Raw genomic sequence first — 15004 nt, forward strand, 5'->3', positions numbered from 1 at the left:
GAATCTTACATTACGATTCACAACAGTGGCAAAATTGCAGTTATGAAGTAGCAACAAACTAATTTTATAGTTGGGGGGGTCACCACAACATGAGGAATTATATTAAAAGGTCACAGCCTTAGGAGGGTTGACAACCACCACTTTAGTCTTTTTTATCAAAATCTGCTAGGAGGAGCGATGCCCGATAGCTGTGGTCCAGCTACTTGAGAAGCTGAGGTGGGAAGACCTTCTAAACCCAGGAGGCCAACACCAGCCTCATCCCACTCAGTGCCCCAAACAGATGCTTAGCTTCCTGAAAATGTCAACCCAAGTAGGAAATCTTCATTTGCGGAAACCCTATCATCAAGGGGGTAAATTTAAAATAAATCTAAGGGGTCATTCTCCACATCCAGAAGTGTCCTTCTCTAGCCAATATGCCAATGACACCAAAGGAGCCAAAATGGAACAACAGCTTCCTACTCACAGCACAGCAGGAACACAGTGGGCTCACTAGATCCACACACAGACTCTTTTTAGGACAGTGGAGACTTACACACTTCTTAGAAGCCTTCTAGGTTTAAAAGTCACCACATGGAACATGCCTTCCCATCTACCTGTCCTCTAACATTGTTCCTAAAGACAGGAGAAGCCTGATATGTTGGCGTGTGCCTTTAAGCTCAGCACTCAAGGCAGAGCCAGGTGGAGCTCTTGGGGTGAGGCCAGCGCGCTCCGAATACAACTTAGGCCAGCCAGGGCTATAGAGTGAAACCATGCCTCAAAAACACCCCCCCCCCCCGCCCCAAAATAACAACGGCAACACAAGAAATCTGGGAAATCAGTAGTTCCTTAGCACAGTGGTGCAATGGCACCCAGTCCCCAATACAGCAAGAGTGAGAGCTGCCCAAGAGTAGGGCACACCTCAGGGGACTCCCAACAACAGGAACCAACAGGTTCCTGTGCTTACTGGGGAACTGATGTCCACACAGTCAAGCGCACGTGTGTCTGTGTTCTAGGTCAGATTAGAGAAGGCTCCCACATAGGCATTTCTAGTGTCTCTAATGTACAGTGGCCCAGTCAAGATCAACTTTCATGTTATACTTATTTTCCATCACTACTTCATTAAATAGGCTATACAGTCCAGAGCTCTCTTCTCTCAACAGAAAAGGTGCCAACTTGTTTCTGAAATTCAGTTCAGTCAAATGCCTGGTAAAATACATTTCATCATATGCAGAGATGGAGTTAAAATTCCAAAGTGATCTCATAGAACGAATTTTTTTCCAAATTCAGGCAAAAATTGTTTTAATCACATAAACTTAACTGTGTAGCAAGCCTGATTGGCCCAGAAAGACATTAAAATCAAATACTTACCATAAATGTTTAATCTAAAAAGCCCTAGGTTTTTTAAAACATACTATATATGGGCAGGGTTTTTGTTGTGTGTGGTCTTTTTTTTTTGGGGGGGGGGGGTGTTTTAAAACAAAGTTCTAGCCGGAGTGTTGGTGCACAGTTTAGTATCAGGACCTAGAGACAGAGGCGATGAATTTGTCTAAGTTCCAGGTTGGCCTGATCTACACAGCAAGTTCTAGGCCAACTAGTGCTACCTAGAAAAGACTGTCTCAAAAAGCAGTAGGCAACGGATGGATGAATTAGCAAAGCCTCACGCTGCTGGGGCTAGCTCTGAACTCTCTAAGTAGCCAAGGATGACCCAGGGTTACTGACCTTCCTACCTTCGCCTCTTGAGTGCTGGGCTTACAGGCACACACCACAGCCGGAACTGTTACTCCAGGTTAGTCATTTCTCACTGCTGTAAAAAGCACAGAGGCTGGGCAAGTAGCACACCTGTAGCCTCAGCACACGGGAGGCCAAGTCAGACAGCAAGGTGCATGACAGCAAACGCTACCTAAAAACAAAAACAGAGACAGCCAGATCACCAACTTTTCCCCCATACCGAGCTTTTTCTTCTTGCCCTGGATTATTTTCTTAAGCTCTAAAATGTAAACACAGACGTCTACTTATTCTGTGTGTAAATATTTATTTCCAGACACAGGAAAGCCCAGAAGGCAAGACTTCTTATCTAAAATAATGACAAACAGGGAGACACCATGTTCACACTCAATGAAGTTACCACACAGTGCAAAGAATGGTTCATAAAAACGAAGACTAGAGATAAGTAATGCAGAAGAAACTGTAAATTAAATGCCTGAACAGCACCCCAAACAGATGAGGAGTGACCTCAACAAACTCCTCCAGCCCTGCCATGCTCCTCCCATCAGGGCAGAGACAATCTAGCTTTGCACCAGAGAAGTACAAAGTATTGTGTTAACAGTGATAAGCCAGTGACAGTTAAGACAGCAGTGATGAAGAATCGGGAGACACTCATACTTTTTATTCCGTGGTTGTTTTTCCACTCTGCACACCACAAAACTGCTTAAAACAGCACTTGTAAAGCATTTTAGAAAGAGTCGAGGATGGGATGGGCCCAGGAGATGGCTCAGCAGTTCAAGGTACTTGTTGGACAACCCGAGATCAATCCCTGGGAGCCAGAGTGGAACGAGGAAACTGACTCCCTCAAGTGGCCCTCAGGGTCCACGTGAATGCCTGTACTTGCACATGCTGCACAGGCCTCACACACAAAACCGTAATAAATTAACATTTCAGAAAAGATGAGGCCGAGCGGTATGGCTCAGTGGTAGGGAATATGCATGCATACACAAAGCCGTGGGTTTATCCCTCAGCAGAAAAGAAAACACATAAAACATAGAGCTGTTTCTATAAAGCAACTTGTCAGAGAGTGCAAACGCACTCAATGCCAGAGCCAATGAACATGGTCTAACTAACAAAGGAATTTCCAAAACCTGGCCACTGTTGCGTTGCACTCTGCCTCCACAGTGCTAGCTACAAGCACTGCGTGGCCCTGACCTCCAGGCAATTGACAGCATCCAAGGAGTAGCTCACTGCAGACACAATTCCAGATGCTTTGCTGGCTAGCAGGAAAGACCAGAGTGGCTCTTTTCTAAGCCTATGAATCTATCATTTATGATCCTACCTTATAAAGGGAAAATGTGAACATGCCCTTCATATGTCATATGTGAAAAACAGACCTCAAGGCCAGGCTTTGGGAGGTAGAGGCAGAAGGCCTGGGAGAGCAGCTTGGGTTACTTGAGACCCCATCTCCAAAACTAAAAAAGCCAACTTCAAAAGCTCAGCGCACCATCTTCAAAAGGACACTGTGGAAATCCAAGGCTGATGATTTACATGTGCTTTCAGAGACTGCATCTGCTTCCCACTTCACCAGAGGCATTAACACACACCTGAATTTTGACAGGTAAATGATGGCTCAATGTTCATAACTGATATTTCCTCCCCACCCACATATCCCAGCAACCAGAGAGCTTAAAAGATATCGGCAAGAAAAACTGAAGTCACACAGCTAAAATTTACTACCAGCAGCCAGCTTTAATACTGGAAAAGGCCATGATTTAGGATGCTGACTGACTGACTGAAGAGAAGAGTTAATCAGATAAAAGACACATATTCTAATTTAGACATCCAGACCAAAAGACCAAAGCTAGACAGACTGTCTAGCTGTCAGAACATGAAGACAATACCGGGGAAGGCCTGAGGAGATGTGAAAGGTGCCGATGCTTACAAAGAACTCTTCTAAAGTTGGGTTTCTCAGCTCCCCTGTAATAAACCACATCTAGGACATTTGTTTAAGAAACAAACTCAAGGGATGGAGAACTGGCTAAGCGATTAAGAGCGCTGGCTGCTCTTCTAAAGGTCCTGAGTTCCATTCCCAGCACCCACATGGTGGTGCACAGCCATCTAAAATGAGATCTGGCGCCCTCTGCTGGAGTGCATGTGTACATGCAGGCAGAAAACCATATACACGATAAATAAAATAAATCTTAAAAACCAAAACAAAAAAGGAACAAACTCAAACACAAGGAAGGCCCTAACCCAAACCTATCTGACCAGAAACCTCCCTTCAGGTAGTCTATCTAGTCAAGAAGCACTTTAAAGGCTGCTCGGTGTGAAGGAGTCGGAGAAGCGCTGCACGGAAGCCCCAGTAATTGACTTTGGCATCTGAATGGGTATCAGCAGAGAAGAGGTGATGACAGAATGCATCTACTTTCAATGGTCCCTCATAAGACATTAAAATCCCAATAGAAGGGGATTTATTTTCTGAAGGAACCAATGAGGCTGGAATACAGCTCAGCAGCAGAGGAGGTGCTCAGCAAGTCCAAGGCCCTAGGTTTAATACCTAGCATTAAACAAATCAAAAACAATGACGAAGAAAATGGAGATCTCTCCCTCTCTCCCTCTCTCTCTCTCTCACACACACACACACACACACACACACACACACGCTGGGGGGGGGACTGACAAAGTGGAACGCTGAAGGCAGGTGTGCCAGTGATCTGTAACTACAGAGAGAAAAAGGCTGAACACTTGGCAGTAGAGAGGATCCCCACAAATGAAGTTTAGAAAAACCTCACAAAAGCAGAGGTCCCCGGAACCTAGGGAAGACAGGGAGCAGGAGAGACTGCCTCACGACAGGCTGAAAGTCTGTAAGAAACAGATCCCTCCTCCCCCTCCTCCACACTACCAGGCAGAAGACTGCTGAACCAGCGAGCCCCGAGGGGACCGGCCAGTCACACCTAAGGACAAGAGGGCCACACTGAGAAGAGAGCGGTCAGGGCAGCCAGCTGACTCGGTGGGTAAAGGTCCTTCCAGCCACAGAGATCTGAGGAGAGCACAGACTCCCGCAAAACTTTTAAATATGGCTTCCATATTCCCACATCATGCACATATATGCACGTGTGAGTACATAAGCACATACGCACATGTACACACACTGAGTAAATAAATATGTGTAACAAAAATTTTAAATTATATACTATTGATCAAGGAATGGTTGCTTGAGGTGACACATGCCTGTTATCATCCCAGCACTCTGGAGACAGAAGGACCATGAATTTAGAGCCAACTGGAGCTACACACCAAGATTGCTCTCAAAAAAACAAAACAGCAAGAACAAAAACAAAAACAAAAAACAACCCATAATAATAATGGGGTTGGAGAATTGGCTTAGCAGTTAAGAACATCTGCTGAGGGCTGGAGAGATAGCTCAGCGGTTAAGAGCACTGTCTGCTCTTCCAAAGATGCTGAGTTCAATTCCCAGCAACCACATGGTGGCTCACAACCATCTATAGTAAGATCTGATGCCCTCTGCTGCCCTGAGGCACACATGCAGGCAGAGTACTGTGTACATAGTAAATAAATCTTAAAAAAAAAAAAAAATCTAAAAAAAAAAAAAAACCAAACCAAAAACATTTGCTGAGCCAGACACAGTGGTACATGCCTGTAATGCCAGCACTCGGGGAGACAGAGACAGGTGGATCTCCGTGAGCCCAGCCTGGTCTACAAAGTGAGTCCAGGACAGCCAAGGCTACACAGAGAAACCCTGTGTAGAAAGCCTGGTCTCAGAAAAGAGAAAGAAAGAAAGAAAGAAAGAAAGAAAGAAAGAAAGAAAGAAAGAAAGAAAGAAAGAAGAGAGAGAGAGAGAGAGAGAGAAAGAGAAAGAAAGAAAGAAAGAAAGAAAGAAAGAAAGAAAGAAAGAAAGAAGAACACTTGCTGCTTTCCCACAGGACCCAGGCCTGGTTCCCAGCAGCCACAGGTCTGTCCACTTGCTTAAGTGGTTCAGAGAGTCCAGAGCCTGCTTCTGGCCTCCACAGACACCACACACACACGGTGCAAAACAAGGAAAATACCCATACACATAAATTAAAAACATATTTTAAAAATTAACAATAATAAATATAAATAAAATAAACCAGTAAGTAAATAAATAAAATAACATACACAAACACTGAAGACTGATGATCTGCACTAGTATAAAAAGAACTGTTGAGAGTAAGTAGCAGGCAGAAACTAAAAGCTTGCCAGCCATATGGCATACACCTGCAAGGAGGCATGACACTTTGGGAGGCAGTGTTGGGTGGGTTTCTGTGGAGTTTTTGAGGCCAGCCGGTCATAGAGAAACTTTGTCTCAAAATGAAAAAAAAAAAAAAGAGAGGGGGAGCTTTACCGTCTATATACACAAATCAGAAAAATTAAGAAACAGGCCAGGCGTGGTGGCACACACCTTTAATCCCAGCACTCGGGGAGGCAGAGGCAGGCGGATCTCTGTGAGTTCGAGGCCAGCCTGGTCTACAGAGTGCGTTCTAGGACAGCCAAGGCTAGACTGAGAAACCCTGTGGGGGGGAGACTAGAGAGTATGATGTCAGGTGTGGTGGCACATGGCTTCATCTCGGCACCACTCACAGGCAGAGGCAGATCTCCTGCGTTCCTGGGACTTCAAAGTCAGCCTGATCTAGACACAGAGTGAGCTCCAGGACAACCACCGATACACAGTGAACTCCTGTGTCCAAAGAAAGAAAGAAAGAGAGAGAGAAAAAAGAAAACGGCGGTATAAGCATGCTCTGTGGAAATATAAAGATAATATGTAATTCAGAAACATGCTGACTGAAAGTAGGCGAGGGCTGGGCACAACGGCTTCGCAGTTAAACGGCAGACCCAAGTTCAGTTTCCGCCATCTGCGTTGGAAGGCTCACAACTGCCTGTAACTCCAGCCCCAGGGATCCAGTACCTGCTTCTGAATGAGGGCACGTGCGTGCACACACGCACATGCACCAGCGTGTGCACACCTGTGCCAACCGGACGGGGATGGACAAACATACAAACAAATCTTGAAAAACTGAGAGGGGCAGGTGAGACGGTTCAGTGGGTGAAGGCCCTCGCTGCCATGTCTAACAACCTGAATTCGGTTCCTCGGACCTACGTGGGAGAGCTGACTCCCCCAGCTGTCCTCTTACCTTCACGAGTGCACCAGGGCACAGCTTCCCTCCCCGTGCACACACCCGTACACACCCGTGCACATACCTATACATATCTGTACACACACCCGTACACACCCCTGCACACACCTGCACACACCTGTGCACACACCTGTACATACCCGTGCACACACCTATACATATCTGTACACACACAGTTATTAAATCAATGTAATAAAACCTGGTGAGATAATTCCAATCCCCAGAAACCACACAGAAGGGAACTGTAGTGACAATTCTGGAATTTTGGTGGTTTTTTTTTTTTTTTTAACCACAGAAATACTCTGAAAATGTGTTTTCGTTTTAATCTCAGGTGCAGGCATTAAAACGAACTGTCCGCAGCAGCTGACTATGATTTGCCTCTTGCTCTAGCACAAACACGGTCTGTGAGCCAGCCGCTCACAGTTTCTGCACCTGTGTGACGGCTGGGGTCCTGGAACTCTTCAGGGGGTCCATAGAGGCAAAAGGCCGCACGGGAGCGGGTGGTTAGTGATCATTTGGGGGGCTGTTTGCAGTTTGTCAGTACCATGTTCAAAGAAACGAAAAGAAATTAGATTCAAGGATTTTCCTAATTCCTCTCTCCTTGTTTCTTGCCAATCTAGTGTTAGGGGGTGAAACTGGGGGAGTGGGAACAAGAAGAACCCACAAATTAAAAACCCCGGTTATGGGGAACAGAGAGAACTGACAGCACGAAGTTGTCACCCTACTGCCACCTGCACACCGACCCCACAAACACATCCTGCACACACAGTATTATTTTGTTGTTGGTTCTTAGTTAAGGACTCATGATGTAGCTTTGGCTCACTTGGAACTCATACGAACCAGGCTGGCCTCAAACTCACAGAAATACACCTGCTCCTTCCTCGAGTGCGAGTGCTGGGATTAAAGGCATGCACCAGCAACAAATACACACCTGGCAATGAACACATTTAAATATATATTCACCTAGATAATACTCATATGTCATATATATAACATTCATATGCATAATATATATTATATACATGAAAAGGGCTGAAGGAGCTGAAGAGATGGCTCAATGGTTAAGATTACCTGTTTGTTCTTGTGGAGGACATGAGTTCAACTCCAAGCACCCACAAAGTGATTCACAACCATCCATAACTCAAGTTCCAGGGCATCTGATACTCTGACCTCCAAAGGCATCATGCATACATGTGGTACACAGACATACATACATAAAGGCAAAACACCCATAAATAAACATTAAAAAAAAAAAAGGCGGGAGAGATGGCTCAAGACCCAGGTTTGATACCCAGCACCCACATGGTGGCTCACAACCATTTGCAACTCTAGTCCCAGGGGTCTGATGCCCTCTCTTCTGGACTCATGGGCACTGCATGCATACAGTGCCTAGATCTCCGTGCAAGTAAAAAGAACCCACACACATAAAAATAAACAAACAAAACAGTTTGAAAACTTAAGACAGTAACTGAGAATAAGCAAGAAGAAACAAGGCAGCTGTTTCAGGGATTTTATATATCTGTGTTGATTCAGATGGGCAAGTGCTGTCTGTGTGCAACTAAGGCCAGAAGTCGTCAGGTAGGCTCCTCTGTCACCTGCCACCCACTCGTTTTGAGAGCCTCAGGGCTAGGGCTAGCACTGATGCTGGGGTTTGCATTTTTCTCTGCTGGGCTGGAAGCCAGTGAGCTCCAGTGATCCTCCTATCTCCCTCACCTCAGGGCTGGGGTTACAGGCATGTTCAAGATGCCAGACTCGTTACATGACTGCATAGCAAGGGCTCGTAGCCACTGAGCCAATTCTATAGCCATAACATGTAGCCTGGCTGTCCTAGAACTTGCTCTGTAGACCAGGCTGATCTAGAACTTAGAGACACACCTGCCCCTGCCTCCCCAGTGCTGGGACTAAAGGTATTGTCAACACACCCAGCGCTAGGTGACTCTTTAAACTTTGTATTCTTCCTTACAGTTTCAATAAAAAGACAAGCTGGGTGCGGTGGCTCATGCCTGTAACCCAGCTCTCAAGAGGATGAAGCAGGAGTGCCTCCAATTCAAGGCCAGTCTGGGCTACAAACTGCAATCCTGTCTTAAAACAAACAACAACAAAACCCTGGGCACAGATGCCTGTAATCCTAACAGCTGGAAGATGGGGCACGGTAGTCAGTGCCTGTAACCCTAACACCCTGGAAGTAGAGGAGGTGGACAGGAAGGTCAAGGTCTTCCTCAGTTACAAAGCAAGATGAGGCCAGCCTGGTCTACACAGTGACACTGTCTTCCCCACTCCCCCATCCTTTATTGACTTATTTATGAGTGTGTTCCACAGCATGCATGTAGGGGATCAGAATACAAAAACGATGTGGAGACGGTTCTCTCGGTTCATCTTGACATGGGTTCCAGGAATTAAACTCAAGTCACCAGGCTTGAATGGCAGGTGCCTCTACTATATGAAATGTGTCATTAGGCCCTAATTATTTTCTTACATTATTTGGGGCGTAGGGTGAGGGGCATTGTGTGCCTTGGTGCGCTTGTGAAGGACAGAGGACAACTCGGGAGAGTCAGGTCTCTCTTCTGCAGGTCCTAGGGGTTGAACTCAGATCATGAGGATTCACAGTGAGCACCTTTACCCCTGAGATGACTCACCAGCCCCCGTTCGAAGCTTTTATAGTTGTTTTTTTTTCTTTTTTAAAAATATGCATGTATTCATTTTTATGTATGAGTGCTCTATTTGCATGCACATCTGCAGGCCAGAAGAGGGCATCAGATCCCTGTATAGATGGTTGTGAGCCACCCTGTGGTTGCTGGGAATTGAACTCAGGACCTCTGGAAGAACAAACAGTGTTCTACACCGCTGAGCCATCTCTCATTTTTAGTTGTTGTTTTAAGATTAATTTCATTTTTAAGTATGAGTGACCCTGTTTTAAAAATAAAGGGATAGAGGGTGGAGAGATGACTCAGAGGTCAAAGCACTGGCTGCTCTCCCAGTGGTCCTGAGTTCAATTCCCAGCAACCACATGGCTCACAACCTTTTACAAAGGAAGGAAGGGAGGGAGGGAGGGAAGGAGGGAGGGAGGGAGGGAGGGAGGGAGGGAGGGAGGGACGGAGAGAGGGAGGGAATAAACAAAACCACCACTTAAGAAAAATGGCCAGAGGACCGGAGAGATGGCTCAGAGGTTAAGAGCACTGTCTGCTCTTCCTGAGGTCCTGAGTTCAACTCCCAGCAACCACATGGTGGCTCACAACCATCTATAATGAGATCTAATGCCCTCTTCTGGCGTGCAGGTGTATAGGCAGACAGAACCCTGTATATATAATAAAGAAATAAATCTTTAAAAAAAAAAAAAAAGAAAAGAAAGAAGAATGGCCAAAGCTGGGCACAGTGGCGCACACCTATAATCCCATCACTATGAGAGGCTGAGGCAGGCAGATTTGAGTTTGAGGCCAGCTTGATCTACAAAGTGGGTACAGGACAACCAAGGCTACACAAGGAAACCCTGTCTCAAAACCCTCAAAAAAAAAAAAGGAATGGCCAAGGGTTCAAGTCAATGTTGGACCTGTTACCAAAGCAAATAATTAAGAGTAAACTCTATCCATCCATCTCACCCCCCCAAAAAACAGCCAGAAAATGGCTCCTCAGGTAAGGTGCTGGACCCTCAAGCCTAACACCCTAAGTCTGATACCTGGAATCCAAATAAAGATAAAAGAAACAACACCATAAAGATACCTTCTGACCTGTACACACACCAGCCATCTACCTGCGGCACACTCACCTGTTGACCTGTGCACGCTCACCAACAGGAAAGAATTAAAAGGACACTTAGCTATGTCTTGCTTGAACCTCTAATAGACGCAGGCTGCCCACAGTGACCTGGATCTCAGCACACTCTGGGTGTAACCACACGGTGATCAGTGGCCTCAGCACTTATTCTAGAGGCCAAGTATGTGAGCAGCCTCCAGGACACTAGAGCAGATCATGACCAAACCGGGTGTGGTGACACCACCATAGTCCCAGCTATTCAGGAGGCTGAAGCAGGAAATGGCTTCAGCCTAGGTATTTGGAGCCAGCATGGGTAACAGGATTCATGTCTTTAAATAAATTAAAACAACAACCTAAGTGCAAAGTCACAAGGAGAGGCTAAGATGAGCACAGTGGACCATGCCTGGCATCCCAGAGACCTGAAGGCTGATGTAGGAGGGTTGCATGACTGAGACCTATCACTTACTTTTCGACTTTTAGGGTCTCGTTTTCTTTTTCTATTGAGACAGGGTCTCTTTATTATGTAGTCCTCACTGGCCTAGAACTCACTATGTAGACCAGGTTGGCCTTGGATTCACAGAGATGCCCTGCCTCTGCCTCCTCCAAGTGGGATTAAAGGTGAGTCCAGCTGCCAATTGGTTTTTTAACAGTAGCATTACACTGACCAGACCCAGGGTTGCTGGCCAGCCAAGGCTACATAGTGAGACTCTGTCTCAAAACAAACAAACAAAGAAATGTGTCACAAACAAGAAAGGCAGAAAGCTAGTCACTGATGACAAAACAGGCTATTCTCACTATAAGCTAGCCATATCTCTTGTAAGTAGCTGTCCTTCACAGCATCCTTCACATGCCCACCCCAGACACAGAGCAGAAAAGCACATACAGAGAAAGGAGGGAAGCTGCTGACAGACCCCACTAAGAAAGGGCCTGATGGAAACTCTGCAGATGCTCCACAAAACGCTGATCAGACTTCACAGAGGGAAGAGGTGTCATGCCTCATTTCAAACAGAATGTATTACGTCCCAGCTCACCACAGATGATCTGACAGCGTGTGACTCTCCTTGCCGAGGTCTCTTCTCTCACATTCTAATGCCCTTGAGCCACCAGAAATGCAGACACTTCTCGCTGAAACGCTAGAAAAGCTCACACGTTGTCATTCCTTGATCACCAGCAATAGGGCTAAATCAAGAGTATGCTTGAAGTTATGAAAGCAAAGCAGGCTGATCCAATTACGTAAGGAGGTACTCCATCACACAGGACCATCTGGGCTTTGAATGCTGTGATTTCTGAACAAAAGTCAGCAGATACAAATGCTTTTCCACTGTTATAATGGCCCCAGATAAAAAAGGCCTTCACACGTTGACAGCCCTCTCCCCTCAGGGCACTCATTCACTTGTATGCCCAAGACTTAACTGTCCTGTGAAGAAATATGACCCAGATGATGGGCGACAGAACACTATTCACTTTTCTTACCAATTCGTATAAGGACATCTGTATTCTCTCCTTGGCCCCAGGAAGACTCTGAAAAGCTGTCAAGACTCCCTACAACTACAACTACAGATCTTTTGTCTCTTCAATAGAAAACTCCATAATCTAAGGACTGCTCCCCAGTAATCATAAAACCTAGTCCAGCCAGCAATCCAGGTTTAATTTACAAGACCGGGGAGAAGTTGAGACCAAAGGGACAGGCTTTCTTTCTCAAGGGAAATTCTGGTGGGAACACGATCCAAATACAAGCAGTCAGCTTCAGCACCCACTGCAGGGAAGCAGCCCCATGGAGAGAGTTACCGGAAGCTTCCTGGTGCTGAGCTCAGAATTCTCTGAAGCTGAAGCTGGTGGATATAGCTCAGAGGCAGAGACTTGTCTGGCCTGCTAGAGGCCTTGAGTCTGGTCTTCAGTATCACAAAAACTAACTAGTTAGCTAACTGAAGTACCTACCTGATTTTTCAGGAAGGCCCACATTCTCTTGCCTGACTTCTCTGCCTCTCACCTCATAGTGCTAACTATGAGGGTCTTCTTTCCTCAAAACACATTCCTTCCTTAGGACCAGCCAACCATGGTGGTGCATGCCTATAATCCCAGCACTCAGGGAGGCAGAGGCAAGCGGATCTCTGAGTTCAAGGCCAGCCTGGCCAAAAAATGGAGTCCAGGATAGCCAAGGCTACACAGAGAAACCCTGTCTCAAAAAAAAATCAAAACAATAATAAACAAAACAAAAACCAAAAGGACCTTAGGACCTTCCCCTAAGTCATCCTTAAAACCTCCCCTCATCCTGAGGTTTCACCTTAAAAACTCAGTTCCTCTAAGCTCTCACCTGACTGCCCTCTCCTTAGTCAGCCTGGGCTCCCCATTAAGCTGCCTGCGCAAGAAAGGACAGCGACAGTTAATCATTTCTTTACTGGAGGCCTTTTCCACTAGATAGTAGTTGCCACAAAGGCAGAAACTCAAGCTGATTTGCTCTCGGCCGTACCTCCAGCATCCAGTATGGTGCTTGGTACACCTCAGGGGAAAACATCATTATTTCCCATTAACTTTAGAGTAACTTCAAAGGAAAACATTAAAAAAAAAAAAAAAAAAGCTAAACTAATCTAAACAAAATGCCGAGCATAGTAGCACACACTTGAAGGCCAGCCTGAGCCACGAGACCAAAAGCACAAAGCCAGGACTCCGCGGTTAAGAGTGCCTGCAGTCCTTCCTCGTGACCCAAGGTTAACCTCCAGGGTTCCCCAGCACCCCACCTGCGGGTTCACAACAGCCTGTGTAACCCCAGCTCCATGGAATTTGACACCCTCTTCTGTCCTCCACAGGCATGTGCGAGCAATCATGTACACGCATGATTTCTTTTTAATGAGGTAAGGATTGGGTTATAGTTCAGCTGGTAGAAAATGAAGACAGAGCAAAAAACAAACAAACAAACACAAAAACAACTTCAAAAGGTAAATTCATTGTGGTAATTTTTTTTTTTGGAGCATAGTTTGTAAAAGACTAGAAAGTTTGAGTCTGTATCAGGATAGGACAAATTTATTACTAGTGGAGAATAAAGACCAAAACATACCGAAAAACAAAAGATGAAGCCTGACAACAGTGGCACACACTTTTTGTCTGTTTGTTTCAATTTTTTGAGACACAGTTTCTCTGTGTAGCCTTGGCTGTTCTGGACTCACTCTGTAGACCAGGCTGGACTCAAACTCAGAGATCCGCCTGCCTACGGAGTGCTGGGATTAAAGGTATGCACCACCACACCTGGTTTATCCTTCTATCTTTCTTTCTTTCCGTCTGTCTGTCTGTCTTAGATATATACCTATATACCAGTTTGCCACTTTTCAGAAAAGAAAGATGTGGGACATAAATGTAACTCATATTGTTGCCACAATCAGAACTCAAAGCTCTGGACAGAGTGGAAACCTTCATCCCTAAACCTGCTGGCATTCCCCCCCCCCCCCGAGAGGAGAGTGCTGGGTACCCATCCTACCCTTGGCTATGTGTGACAAGCGCTCTTCCACTAAGCTCTAGCACCAGCCCCCCTGCCAGGTTTTCAAATCTGAGTATTAAAAATAGAATATCCCAGGGCCGGGGATGTGGCTCTGTGGCTAATGGCACTTGCCAGGTCAGCCTGATAACTTCACTTCCACCCCCAGAACACAAGTGGAAGAGGAGAACCAGTTCCACACAGCGGTCCTCTGACTGACACACACGCCACAGCACAAGCTTCTCTCACATACACACACAACCATGCAGATACACAACAATAATGAATAATAATTTTTAAAATACTCTAACGATGAGAAGAAAAATCTGGATTCAATTCAAAGAGGATTTATTTTGGGGTTACCTCCCATGCTATTAGGGCTATTGCCATATAGGCAAAAAAACATCTTCATAATCCACCCAAAGCTCAATGTTATCTTCAACTAACTATCCCCTGAAAAACAAAAAGGTTATTTACTGAGTAGAACGCACGCAGACAGTCTAAAAGCCATGTAGGCCCATGCCTGGCTCCACTCTCTGATAACCTAGATGGCTCCGCAGAATCTCTCTGCATGCTAAGCCAGAACTCTTCACTTAGTTAAGACTCACTTAGGCATTAACACGCCTATCAGCAGTATTTTTCTCTAACATCTTTAAGTTCTTTAGAGTCCAACCCCTTTGGGTTTTAAGACGAGGTCTCACTCTATAGCCCGGGCTGGCCTTGTATCTACAGCCATCCTCTCGGCCTCCCAGGTTCTGGGACTATAAGCATGAACTGCCAGGCCCAGCTTCCACTTAACATTTTCCAGTATCCTGTCCTACATAACGCCAGTAAACACTTACTGGGGCTGGAGGTGCAGACACGCCATTCAGTGGTAGAGCATTTGCCTGGCACACAAGAAGCTCCGGAGTCAGTCCACCCCGAG

The 15004-nt window shown here is 45.8% G+C and overlaps 1 protein-coding gene across 12 annotated transcripts in view; it reads right to left on the reverse strand.

Annotated features, from left to right (window-relative positions):
- The window catches only part of Wipf2 (WAS/WASL interacting protein family member 2), a 38132-nt gene that overhangs the window by 19502 nt on the left and 3626 nt on the right, over nucleotides 1–15004 (reverse strand). For 4 of the 12 annotated variants that reach the window (XM_021653427.2, XM_021653430.2, XM_021653431.2 and 1 more), the window contains exon 2: nucleotides 1699–1879. The exons of 4 other annotated variants lie outside the window; for them this stretch is intronic. The gene's annotated coding sequence lies outside the window, so the exon portion shown is untranslated. Of the gene's footprint in view, nucleotides 1–1698; nucleotides 1880–6306; nucleotides 6404–15004 lie in introns of all 12 variants that reach the window. 4 more of the 12 variants (XM_060386777.1, XM_060386776.1, XM_021653428.2 and 1 more) reach the window with 3 other exon arrangements.

This window comes from Meriones unguiculatus, chromosome 7 (genome assembly GCF_030254825.1).
Source record: "Meriones unguiculatus strain TT.TT164.6M chromosome 7, Bangor_MerUng_6.1, whole genome shotgun sequence".
In the NCBI taxonomy this organism is placed as follows: Eukaryota; Metazoa; Chordata; class Mammalia; order Rodentia; family Muridae; genus Meriones; species Meriones unguiculatus.